The 13,711-nt window shown below is 27.0% G+C and overlaps 1 protein-coding gene and 1 long non-coding RNA gene across 3 annotated transcripts in view; one reads left to right on the top strand and one right to left on the bottom strand.

The window, feature by feature from the left end:
• LOC142220946 (uncharacterized) overlaps nucleotides 1-5,799 on the top strand; it is a 91,279-nt gene extending 85,480 nt beyond the window's left edge. The window contains exon 2 of the long non-coding RNA XR_012717932.1: nucleotides 5,341-5,799. This is a non-coding gene — a long non-coding RNA (uncharacterized LOC142220946). The remainder of the gene's footprint in view (nucleotides 1-5,340) is intronic.
• The window catches only part of REPTOR (repressed by TOR), a 141,529-nt gene that overhangs the window by 65,863 nt on the left and 61,955 nt on the right, over nucleotides 1-13,711 (bottom strand). Inside the window, exon 1 of one of the 2 annotated variants that reach the window (XM_075290374.1) lies at nucleotides 1,656-2,018. The exons of the other annotated variant lie outside the window; for it this stretch is intronic. The gene's annotated coding sequence lies outside the window, so the exon portion shown is untranslated. Of the gene's footprint in view, nucleotides 1-1,655; nucleotides 2,019-13,711 lie in introns of those variants that run through there. 2 annotated transcript variants of the gene reach the window in all.

Raw genomic sequence — 13,711 nt, 5'->3', positions numbered from 1 at the left:
TTCAAATATTTTGGCTCAAATAATAAACATTTCCGTTAACAAACGAAATTTTATCTTTGAAATAGCATACACTTTCGCTTTTGAATAAAATCCCTACTAAACATAATAAATGTATCACCATAATAGTCTCTCTAACTTAGTAATTAATAATTTTTTTTTTAAATTACCTAGATATAAATTTAATTGTAGTTTTCCAGTTTATAAAAAATATGATTTACGTAATATTTAAATTCTTTTTAATTTTTTATTAATGTTAATTTAGTTTTTTTTTTAATTATCTCCACTTAAAGATTTCCATTAAGTGTCGTATAAAGTAAACAAAACGTCAAAGCTAAATACCAAAAAACAAAAATTCCATAATCTTCCATAATCGCATGTAAAATATCTCATCGTTGTTTTTATTACAAAAACGAAAACGAAAAAAATACCAATAACAAAATATCTTTACGTCAAACTCGTGTATATTATTTTCGAGCTTTATAATAATATATGGTGACACTATAATACGACGATGTAAACAATAACAGAGAATGCAGGCAGTAAACATATTCACATGTATGCATACACACGCACACACCTACACGCACATGGAGTAAATGCATTGGAATATTAGGGGGCACAGCTGTAAATTGTAAAAGCAACCGTTAAGTTGTTTAGTAGGCGAGAGATCAAGAGCAAAAGAGAGTAAGCAAATGAGGTATTTGCTGTTAGGTATGTAAATTTCTCAGAATAGGTTGGGAAAATTATACAGCATTTGTGCGGTTGGCAAGAGGTGGTGGTGAAAGGGAACCTATGATGACTGCGCTGCACTCACACTCTTGACACTTATTCACGGCTAAATATTATTGTGGTTTTTGTTTTTGTTGCTATTGTAGATTGTTAATTTGAATTCTCGATATATGTAAATTAATTATGTAAATTTATTTTTGTTGTTGTTGAAGACATTGTTATTGTTTTCATTTGTTGTGTTGTGTTTTTTATGGCAATAGTCTGTGGTGGGGGAAATGATGAGGGTATCCACATAAATGAATGAGTGAGAGTAGGAGTTGCGTTGGTGTGTGTGTGTATGTGAGTAAATCTTCTGCTAAATCCCCTTTTCTCCCAGGTTTATTTCATTTAAATTATACCATCGTATAGATGATAATTGCTATAGTTGTTGATTTAATATAGGTTTGAGTTATGTATTCGTTTCGTCTTTAACTTTTCTTTTTTGATTTTTTTATTATAGGTTTTTGTTTTGTTTTTGTTATTTTGTTACTTAACTATACACTAGTAGTATAAGTGAAATACATGTGTCTGTTTTTCTGACCGAACGTCTCTGCGTTCGTTTCTTTGAATGTCTGTCTGTCTGGCTTGTTTGCCTATCTACTATTTTAGGTATTTTTTTATTTTTCTTTCTATTTTTTATTTTATTATTATTATTATGAATATGTGTGAACTAAACTGGTTCATTTATTAACACAAAACTTGCTTGTTTAGAATATAGAAAAAAACCTGAATTTTTTTTATAACAATTTTTATTGAATGTTTTTTATTCGCTTTTGAACATATTTATAAAAAAAAAATTAATTTAAAGCACTTTTCCAGAAAACATATGTTTCGATATTTATTTTTCAATTTTTGTAGGTGGAATTTTAACCAATTTGTTTCCTTACATTTTTTTTTATTTTGTTTTAATTTTATTTGTTTTTGTTTGTAAACTTTTTATATTTAACGGTCGTTTAATTTAACTTTTCTATATGAAACTTTTTGTATATTACTTCTTTTGTCTTTTTGTCAAAAATATTCCGAATAATTTTTCCATTTAATTAAATTATTCTTCTTTTTTCCGTTTGTGGTATTTTTTGTTTTTTTTTTTTTTTTTAATTTTTAATATTCAAGTATGATGGGTAAGCTGTTTTATATTTTTTCTATAGTATATTCTTATATTTTTTTCTTGTGCTTCTTATTCGTTAAAGCTCTTTCCGTGTGTATGGTTTAGACGTTCTTGACCGTTTGATAAAAACTTTTACAATAATCATACGTACCATTAGGCTAAGGCTATAGAGTAATACTTGGGAAGAATACTTTGAAAGAAGCTTTCATTTTTACTCACTCTCTCTCTCTCTCTCCTCAATATTCTCTATTTAAAAAAAAAGCTTTTTTCTTCAATGTGAGGGTTCTTTGTTCGTCCAAAACAATTTATGATTGATGTATGGTGGTGTGTTCTCTCTGTTTATTTTCATTCTTCGAGTTTATTCAATTCTTCCATTCTCCTCTCCCATTCGTTTAAAGCTGAAATGTTTTTGTTTATTTATCTTCAAAAGCAAAGCAATGAAACTGCAAAGCTCAGCTGTTTTCAGACATGCGCACTGCTGGCATTTGAATAGTAAACAAAGTCCTCTCAATACATCTCTGAAATCCACCCTCTCAATTTTTTTTTTTATTAACCATGGCACAGTGGTATGGGATATAAAAATTCTATAAAAAAAACGTATTCACCCTTTTATAACACTGAATATAAGAAATGGTCACTTAAAAATATATTAACAAGAAATGTGATGTGAATCTGTTATTCTTCGTTATTTAAAAAAAAAAAAAAAAATTCAAATACATTTTTTGCATGACGACATGAGTAAACCATGTTGACACAATTTAAATTGCAGTCAAATAAACATAATGTGACATTACTTGACAAACTTTGTATTGAATTAATTAAATTAAATGTAATGTAAAAAAAACTTAATGGTAAGAGATTCAATTTGATTTAATTATGTTAATTGATTTTACTTTTACTTTATTTTTATTGTTTTGATTTCAGCTTTATTTCTAATGAAATGTAATTTAATCATATGTTTTTGAGCTTTAGATCTTTGTATTTTTATTGTTTTTTTATAATATTTTTACGATTCTCATGGAAACATTAAATTTCCAACACTGTGCAGCAACGCCACTCATTACTAAATTTTACATAGAATTTTACTATTTTGTTTTGTTAGCCAAATTCGTTGTAAATACTAATAAAGCACCCACCGTCATACAATATTCAACACATGTTCTGTTTATTGCTATTGTTTTTGGCTGCTGCTGTGTTTTGATTTTCTTCCTAGTTTTCCATGTCGTCATCATCAGCACCCACCACTAAGTGAATGAGAGAGAGAGAGAGAAAAAAAAAACACATCAGCATAGACACCCAAACAAAAACAAATTGACAACATTCTTTGTTGAATTATCTTTTTTGGCATATACATATGGTTGACGTTGACAGTATCCCCTCTCGCTCTCACTGCCTCTCTCTATCACTCAAACAAATCTCATGGAAAGAGGGCCCACTATAAAGTGTTGAGTACAAAGGAAAATAGCATTAGGTTTTTGCGAGAGTGTGTTCTCTTTATGTGTGTGAGTATGTACGTAGCATCTGTGTTAACTTTGGTGGGCGTCAAAAACTCCCCAAAAAAAGTAAGTCTATGGTGAAATGTAAACAAAATAAACAAGCCTAGCTATAGCAACCGTTGATTTTCCTTTTTTGTAGGCATAGCTGTTGTTGTTTTTTCTGCCCTTGTGCGCCCCTTATAAAAATCTGTCAGCGGTCGTTGAGGGTGGAAATTTCAACAAAAAAGGAAAATCGAAAACATAATAAAAACAATCTTTAAGTCGGCTTGTCGGTCTCGACATCATTATTATTTGTTGTTGTCGTAAATGCTATGAGAAAAAAATTCCTTTTTTCGGGTGATGCCGGAGGGTATAGAGTGGGTGCAGTACAGTTGAGTTGATAATGTTTTCATTTTGATACAAAACCAATTTTTGGCAGAGTACAAAGAACAAACACACCCATACCAAAGAAAATCAATGAAGCGCTTTTAGAAAGAAAGAATAAAAGCCTCAGTGGCAAGACATTGCGACAAGAGTTGAAGGCCTCTTCGAATTGATTTTTAAATCAATATTGAAAATATTGAGGTCATCTCTATAATATTCTTGAGTCCATGATAATTTATTCGGTTTCTATTGGACACCATTATTAGTATATTTACTTTGATTAGGGGTTGGGTGAGTATAATCTCTAAAAATAAAATTTTCCGTGATGTTGGAATTGTCATAAGTTCATTAGCAGACTCTTGCGAGTTTCGAAAACATTTTCAATGGGAACTACATTCCCTCTGAAGGCATTTCCAAGTTCTTTGTTTATAAATTAAAATAATATACTTATTTATTTATTTATTACAAAATTTACAATCATAATAAATTATGATAATAAATATAAAAAAAAAATTAGGTGCTAACAACAAAGATTTTTGACCAAAATAATATACTTATAAAACACAGAAGGCAGTTAAAAACTTAGATTTTAGAAATTTATCACCTATGGTATCACAAGTATTTCCAATACCCTAAAAGATGACTATACTGATAGTCAGTAAGAAACTATCACAAACTCTGCTGGAATGCAATATAATTATCAACCACTTTTTTTTTTAATATTAGCGTTAACAATTAAAATGCTTCAACTTTTTATCAGAAATTCATTTTTTTCTATGAAGATGCTATACAATGTAATTCTAATGTTTATCTGTTCATGAATGGATTTTTTAATGTGTCAAAAAGTTAATTGAAAATCCATATTATCCACCTTTGCAATACCGTCGTCTCTCCGTCCTCATCCATTTGGAAACTTCAAAATTATTTATTTTTTTCCCCATACAGAAGCAGACATAAAGATATTACATTTTTATTGATAATCTTGTCATTATTATAGGAAATTATTATTAGAACAACAAATGGCAAAACACTGCCTCAGAGATAGTCTAAGGCAAAATGCATTAAATTGTATATTAATTTTATGACATTTTCAATGACTGCATCTATCGCATCGTGAAGGCGGCAATGAAAAATTTGTTGAGCTGTCTCAGTCAGTTAGTCAGGAGGCAACAAGTCGACCATCCATCCAATTTGCCAGCAGTAACTGTAATACAATGCAAGTGTTTTTTTTTTATAGCTTACTCATGTAATGTTGTTGAAAAATAATAGACTGACAATAAACAAAAGTAGAAAAAATAGCTACATAACAATTTATTGGTTTTTCATTACCACTAGAAGAATTATGAAAACATATTAACGCCACAGCCACACAACCAGCCGCCATTCAAGGCGAAGAGGGTTTGTCACATACAAAAAATGAATGAAACAATGTAAACATGATCAATAAATCAAATGATTTATTTTAAAAAGGAAAATATGTAATTTAATAAAATAAATAAAATTTAGTAAAATTGAAATTAAATTCTAATAATATAAATAATAACTTAATTATTAATACTTAATTTATTTTAAATTAATTTAATTCCATTTCATTTCATTTTACAGAAACCTACACGATAATAACCACAACAAAATTTATAAATTTCTTCAAATATTAGATTATTGATGGAATATATAACTCTACCATAATAAACTAGTTCTACAACGATACCTCACTATTGAAGCCTATTAGTCATATGGTAAATACACGAAGTAGAGCTCATGGTCAATTTAGGTCAAAGTATGGAAAATGCAGCCTGGAAGTTTCGCTACCAACAATATTGAACAAGATGTCAAATACATTGATCTCAATAACAAATGAAAGAAGAAGGAAGAAGAAGATAAGCAAATATTTTCACACAAAAAGCTTTAAATGATAATGATATTGTTAAATTTGTTATGTGCAATTAAACTTAAAATCTAATTAACCAGCAGACAAGTCGTAAGGCTTCGTGGGATTATATAATTAAGGATGAATTATTAATGATTTATTTTGATCAATAAAGAAATTGAATTAAAAACAAATCATTTCTTTTCCATTCCATTTCATTTCATTTCATTTCATTTCATTTCATTTCATTTCATTTCATTTCATTTCATTTCATTTCATTTCATTTCATTTCATTTCATTTCATTTCATTTCATTTCATTTCATTTCATTTCATTTCATTTCATTTCATTTCATTTCATTTCATTTCATTTCATTTCATTTCATTTCATTTCATTTCATTTCATTTCATTTCATTTCATTTCATTTCATTTCATTTCATTTCATTTCATTTCATTTCATTTCATTTCATTTCATTTCATTTCATTTCATTTCATTTAATTTAATTTAATTTAATTTAATTTAATTTAATTTAATTTAATTTAATTTAATTTAATTTAATTTAATTTAATTTAATTTAATTTAATTTAATTTAATTTAATTTAATTTAATTTAATTTAATTTAATTTAATTTAATTTAATTTAATTTAATTTAATTTAATTTAATTTAATTTAATTTAATTTAATTTAATTTAATTTAATTTAATTTAATTTAATTTAATTTAATTTAATTTAATTTAATTTAATTTAATTTAATTTAATTTAATTTAATTTAATTTAATTTAATTTAATTTAATTTAATTTAATTTAATTTAATTTAATTTAATTTAATTTAATTTAATTTAATTTAATTTAATTTAATTTAATTTAATTTAATTTAATTTAATTTAATTTAATTTAATTTAATTTAATTTAATTTAATTTAATTTAATTTAATTTAATTTAATTTAATTTAATTTAATTTAATTTAATTTAATTTAATTTAATTTAATTTAATTTAATTTAATTTAATTTAATTTAATTTAATTTAATTTAATTTAATTTAATTTAATTTAATTTAATTTAATTTAATTTAATTTAATTTAATTTAATTTAATTTAATTTAATTTAATTTAATTTAATTTAATTTAATTTAATTTAATTTAATTTAATTTAATTTAATTTAATTTAATTTAATTTAATTTAATTTAATTTAATTTAATTTAATTTAATTTAATTTAATTTAATTTAATTTAATTTAATTTAATTTAATTTAATTTAATTTAATTTAATTTAATTTAATTTAATTTAATTTAATTTAATTTAATTTAATTTAATTTAATTTAATTTAATTTAATTTAATTTAATTTAATTTAATTTAATTTAATTTAATTTAATTTAATTTAATTTAATTTAATTTAATTTAATTTAATTTAATTTAATTTAATTTAATTTAATTTAATTTAATTTAATTTAATTTAATTTAATTTAATTTAATTTAATTTAATTTAATTTAATTTAATTTAATTTAATTTAATTTAATTTAATTTAATTTAATTTAATTTAATTTAATTTAATTTAATTTAATTTAATTTAATTTAATTTAATTTAATTTAATTTAATTTAATTTAATTTAATTTAATTTAATTTAATTTAATTTAATTTAATTTAATTTAATTTAATTTAATTTAATTTAATTTAATTTAATTTAATTTAATTTAATTTAATTTAGTTTAATTTAATTTAATTTAATTTAATTTAATTTAATTTAATTTAATTTAATTTAATTTAATTTAATTTAATTTAATTTAATATATTTTAGTTGTAAAACAAAAACATAACTAATAACACTTACAAAAAGGTGTCATAGAACATTTCACATTATACCAAAAATATCTTGGACTCTTCTTCAAAACATCGATGTTATGTAGAGATCCTGTTTCCCACGCAAAAAAAAATTGCGACGCAAAATAATTACCATCCGTTGTAAAGAAAAAGGCATCTTTCATCTGGAGGGCTTTCTAGGATACGCTTGTTCGGTTTGTTTGATTTTCTCATAATCCCCCATAACACCCACATTGGTATTTTCTACCAACAACGCAACCATTTTGTTTGGATCCCAATTGTGAGTATGTATGGGTGGGTGCAAGTAGATTTTATGTTTTTTTTTTGCAATTTCAATGCCGCTGAGTGGGAGACGGAGGTGTTGATATGGTATTTAAATGTTACCTAACCTCCTATACAATTTTACTCGTAGTATTTTCCAGTGATTTTCCTGTAATTACTCCTACAGGACTTTAAAGGTTTTTGAAATACGTCGCTCTTTTTTCACACTTTGTTTTTATAAGGATTTTGTTTATGTTCTATAATTTCACAACAAATGCCAAAGTAAATTCAAGGAATAAATGGTGAGCGTGAGTGTGAGAGAGAGGAAACTCCAAGAGAATTAGAAGGACGCCACCTACTGTGGTGTGTTATAGTATTTTCAAGTGTGCGGCCTTGGCGCCATATTAACTTACTGTTGAACATCCACCTCAGTGAAATCTTCCCCTACCTCTCTTTTTTTTGTGATTTTTCTCTCACTCTCGCTATTTCTCTCCACATCACCACAATCACCAGAGTATCCTCCATTGTTTGGTTGTTATTCATTGTACACATTGTTGTTTGTGAAATTTACCGGCTTTTCTGTCTGGCCATTTTGGTGAGTGTGTATGTGTGGGTGTCTATGTTGATGTTTTTACATGTGTATACTAAATAGTATTGGGGAAAATAGTAGTGAAAGTTTTTGTAATGCGAGAATAATACAAATAGGTTGGTATGTATATCTAAAATTATGATTTTAATAAAAATAAAAATATATATTTTTTGTTTACTTTATAAACTTTATTATTTCTTTATTTGAATATTTTATCAAATTTAACAAAATATTAATTGCAAAATTTATGGCAATGTTTTTTTTTTTTTTTGTCGGTGTAAAGTTATCACTGTGTTATACAGACTGTTTCCCCCACATTTATTATTATTTTGATTTTTGCCATGGTTATAAAATGTCACTGTTGGCATTCTTTCGGTGAACCATATAGATTTCATTGACGCACATTGGCATTTTTCTTCATGTGGGTGTGTGTGTTTAGGTTACACCCTAGTTCGTGTCCAATGAATGGAGGGAATTTGTTTACATTTCATTTCCGGTTCGGTAACGAAAAAAGATTCTTTTTTTCTCACACAATAGGTTACACTAACACAGATTCACAAAAAGACCATGCGACTTGCGATTAAGCTGTTGATTTAACATTTTTTTCAACTGCCAAGTAAAACAAAACAAAAAGAAATTCAAGGACTTTCATTGTTTTGATTATTTGTTATGAAATCCTTCAGTTGATGCACAGGAGAAAAAAAAACGTAAACTATGTTATGGGAAAAAATGAACTATCTCGTGCGAAAATTTAACAAAATTATATTCCAAATTTTGAGCTTAATTATTATTAAAGATAATTGTTTGACATTTTTGGATTTTTAATTACCATGCAAATGCATCCTTCTCGAAAAGTAAAAATTTACAAAAAAACAAGTTTATACGGACGTAAGTTCGGCCAGGCCGAAGCTTATGTACCCTCCATCATGGATTGCGTAGAAACTTCTTCTAAACACTGCCATCCACAATCGAAGTACTTAAGTTGCGGTAACGCTTGCCGATGGCAAGGTATCTTAAAACCTTCTAACACCATTTTCTAAATTGTATGTAAGTCCATACGTGGTATATATTAAATCAAAAAAGATCGATCCAATACGTATATAATTCAGTTTGACAAAGTAGACATAAAATTTTGACAAAATTTTCTACAGAAATAAAATTTTAACAAAATTTTCTATGGAAATAAAATTTTCACAAAATTTTCTATAGAAAAAACATTTTGACAAAATTTTCTATAGAAATAAAATCTTGGTAGATTATTTTTGGCTCGAGTGACAACCATGATTATGAACCGAAAAAAATTTGAACAAAATTTTCTATAGAAATAAAATTTTGACAATGATGAAAATTTTATTATGAACCGAATAAAATTTTAACAAAATTTTCTCTAGAAATAAAATTTTGCCACTAGAGCCAAAAATAGTCTACCAAAATTTTATGGTAGACTATTTTTGGCTCTAGTGGCAACCATGATTATGAACCGATATGGACCAATTTTTGTGTGTTTGGACCAATTTTGGTATGGTTGTTAGCGACCATATACTAACACCACGTTCCTAATTTGAACCGGATCGGATGAATTTTATTCCTCCAAGAGGCTCCGGAGGTCAAATCTGGAGAACGTTTTATATGGGGGCTATATATAATTATGGACCGATATGGACCAATTCTGGCACGCTTGTTAAAGATCATATACTAACACCATGTTCCAAATTACAACCGGATTGGATGAAATTTGCTTCTCTTGGAGACTTCGCAAGCCAAATCTGGGGATCGGTTTATATGGGGGCTATATATAATTATGAACCGACGTGGACCAATTTTTGCATGGTTGTTAGATACCATATACCAATATCATGTACCAAATTTCAGCCGGATCGGATGCAATTTGCTTCTCTTTGAGGCTTCGCAAGCCAAATCTGGAGATCGGTTTATATGGGGTCCATATATAATTATGGACCGATGTGGACCAATTTTTGCATGGTTGTTAGGGACCATATATCAACATCATGTACCGAATTTCAGCCGGATCAGATGAAATTTGCTTCTCTTTGAGGCTCCGCAAGCCAAATCTGGGGATCGGTTTATATGGGGGCTATATATAATTATGGACCGATGTGGACCAATTCTTGCATGATTGTTAGAGACCATATACCAACACCATGTACCAAATTTCAGCCGGATCGGATGAAATATGCTTCTCTTAGAGGCTCCACAAGCCATATCTGGGGATCGGTTTATATGGGGGTTATATATAATTAAGGACCGATATGGACCAATTTTTGCATGGTTGTTAGAGACCATATACCAACATCATGTACCAAATTTCAGCCGGATCGGTTGAAATTTTCTTCTCTTTGAGGCTCCGCAAGCCAAATCTGGGGATCGGTTTATATGGGGGCTATATATAATTATGGACCGATGTGGACCAATTTTTGCATGGTTGTTAGAGACTATATACCAACACCATGTACCAAATTTCAGCCGGATCGGATGAAATATGCTTCTGTTAGAGGCTCCACAAGCCAAATCTGAGGGTCCCTTTATATGGGGGGCTATACGTAAAAGTGGACCGATACGGCCTATTTTCAATACCATCCGACCTACATCGATAACAACTACTTGTGCCAAGTTTCAAGTCGATAGCTTGTTTCGTTCGGAAGTTAGCGTGATTTCAACAGACGGACGGACGGACATGCTTAGATCGACTCAGAATTTCACCACGACCCAGAATATATATATACTTTATGGGGTCTTAGAGCAATATTTCGATGTGTTACAAATGGAATGACAAAGTTAATATACCCCCATCCTATGATGGAGGGTATAATAAAGAAAACATCTTAGGCGCCAGAACATTGTCATTTTAACTAACATACGTCATTCTTACTATTTTTGAGAAGTGTACACAGAATAAAATTTTACGAAAATTTTTCCAATTGAGTTTTAAAAAATATTCAATTAAAAATTTAATTGATTCAACAATCTTTTTAATTGAAACAACAATCAATCACAAAAATTAATAGTAGCAATTAATTATTTAATTGGATCAATTAATTACGTGATTGCATCAGATTTTGTTTAGTGTACGAAAAACTTCTCCTGCTGTAGATGAAATTTTACTGGCATTTAGTTCATAAAATTTTTGAGACATACTTGGAATAAAGAATAATCCTTTGGACTGTGGATAATTAATTACAAATTTTTAAATATACTTTTTGCAAAAAATGTAAGTTACACTGAAAAAAACAGTGAACCCATCAGGAAGCAAAATTTTGGTTAATTTATTTTATTAGAGTAAAGGAAACTTTCTCCAAAGATAATTACATGAACCAAAATAACGTTAAATTGGCTTTAGTGAAATAGAGGATTCACTTTTTTCTTGAGTGTAATTTTAGAGCATGAGTTTTACAACTGATTTTCATTTTTTTCTGTGTGCCTTCAGAATAGAAAAGTAAGAAAACGCAGAAAAATCTCCACGAAAAATATGGCATTAAATTGATAATTCATTCAGGTTTCTTTAGTATTTGCATAGAATAAATACCAGGAGCTGCTGAACATTTATGCGCCATATATAAAAAGTTTATGTCTAGCCAAAGGATAAACAAAATGAGCAAAGTAAACCACCCTATCCCAGAATTCTTTTGCATTTATTGTCGTTCAAATGCCAAGGTGAAATCATGTCTATTCACAAGGACGATATACAAAGTGCTAGAATGTTGGTCTCTTGTTGATTTAATTGGCATTAAGATTTTTCACAATAGCTAGCACATTCTTTTGAAAGCGACGTAATTTATAAGATTATATTAAGAGAAAAAATGTTTCTGTTTTATATAAAATCTGTAAGAATTTAACCAATTTTCTTTCAGTTTTTTTTTGTTTTGCTCTGGGTTAGGTTTTTGAATCACTAAAAGGGGTTTCCAAGAAGATGTTTTATTATCAAAACGGAAATTCTACTTACAAGTATTCATCGAATGGCTTTTGGGGAATAATGTCAAACCCAAAAAAAAAAAATATCTCAAGTACCATGTTGTGTTTTATATTAAACTTCAAAAAAGGATTTCTAATGAAAGCTTTTGGGATTTCGTCTTTGCAAAATTGATTAAGGCATACCATGACTAATGAAATAACATAACAAAATATATGAGAGAATTAAGATGAATTTTAAGATAATGTAATAAAAAACAAAAACATTCCGTGCTTAGAAAACAATATGACCAAAATATTTCCAATTAAAAAGTTGATTGAATTTGAAAATTGTTTCAATTAAAAAATTAAATGATACAATTAATGTTTTAATCAAACTCGGTAGACTCAGTCAGTTAGAAAAAGTGATGGATATTTTTTTTAATTTTAAGTAAAAAAATTATTTCAAAAAATCAATTGTTAATCCAACTAAACACACTAACCCAATTCAGATTTTTAATTAAAAAATTAATTGAGGTTTGCAATCAAAATCAATTAAATTTTGAATTGTATCAATTAAAAAATTAATTGAAATTTGCTAATGAAATCAATTAAGTATTTTTTTATGTCCACTTAAACCGGTGATTGATTCCAACATTTTCCTGATTGAAGACAATTCAATTAAAAAATTAATTGAAATTTGCTAATGAAATCAATTAAGTATTTTTTTATGTCCAATTAAAACTGTGATTGATTCCAACATTTTCGTGATTGAAGACAATTCAATTAAAAAATTAATTTCATCAATTAATTTCGTGATTGATTCAATCAAAAAATTTTTTTTTTCTGTGTAGATATAACCATCGATTATTATTAACAATGTTATTCAGAAATGTTATGATAGACATAAAATAGCATACAAATTCTATAATATGTAATGTAAAGCATACTTTTAGGATCCAATAGCCAAACCAATTTTATTTTAAGCATAATCATTAGAAGGATTTTTTATTAATTTAAATAAAAAAGCATAGATATTCCGTAGATATAACAATCAATTAATTTTTCGATATTATTAATAATGGCATTCATAATTTTTATGATGGACTTAAAATATCAAACCAATATTGCAATAAGTATAGCCTACTTTTAAACGCCAATTAGCCAAACCAATTTTAGGTTGAAAAAATATTTTAGGCATAATCAGTAAAAGAAGTTCTTATTAATTTAAAGTTAAATATTCCTTAGATATAGCATTGATTATTATTATTTTGATGTTATTAAAATGGTATTCATAATTTTTTTTTATGGTGAACAAAAAATATCCTATCAATCCTGTAATAAGTGAAGCACGCTTTTAGGCGGCAAATAACCCAACCAATTCTAGGTTACAAAAAACACTTTTAGCATAATCAGTAAAATGATTTTTTTTATGAATAGAGAGTACAAACTGAAGGAACAAAATACCACAATACAAATTAGAGATGCATTTACAATTAATACCCAGCAAAAAAAATTGGAAGTTTGTT

The sequence above is a fragment of the Haematobia irritans genome, chromosome 1 (genome assembly GCF_050003625.1).
Source record: "Haematobia irritans isolate KBUSLIRL chromosome 1, ASM5000362v1, whole genome shotgun sequence".
Lineage (NCBI taxonomy): Eukaryota > Metazoa > Arthropoda > Insecta > Diptera > Muscidae > Haematobia > Haematobia irritans.
The sequence above is the reverse complement of the archived record's forward strand: the minus strand, read 5'-3'. Positions and strand labels throughout refer to the sequence as shown.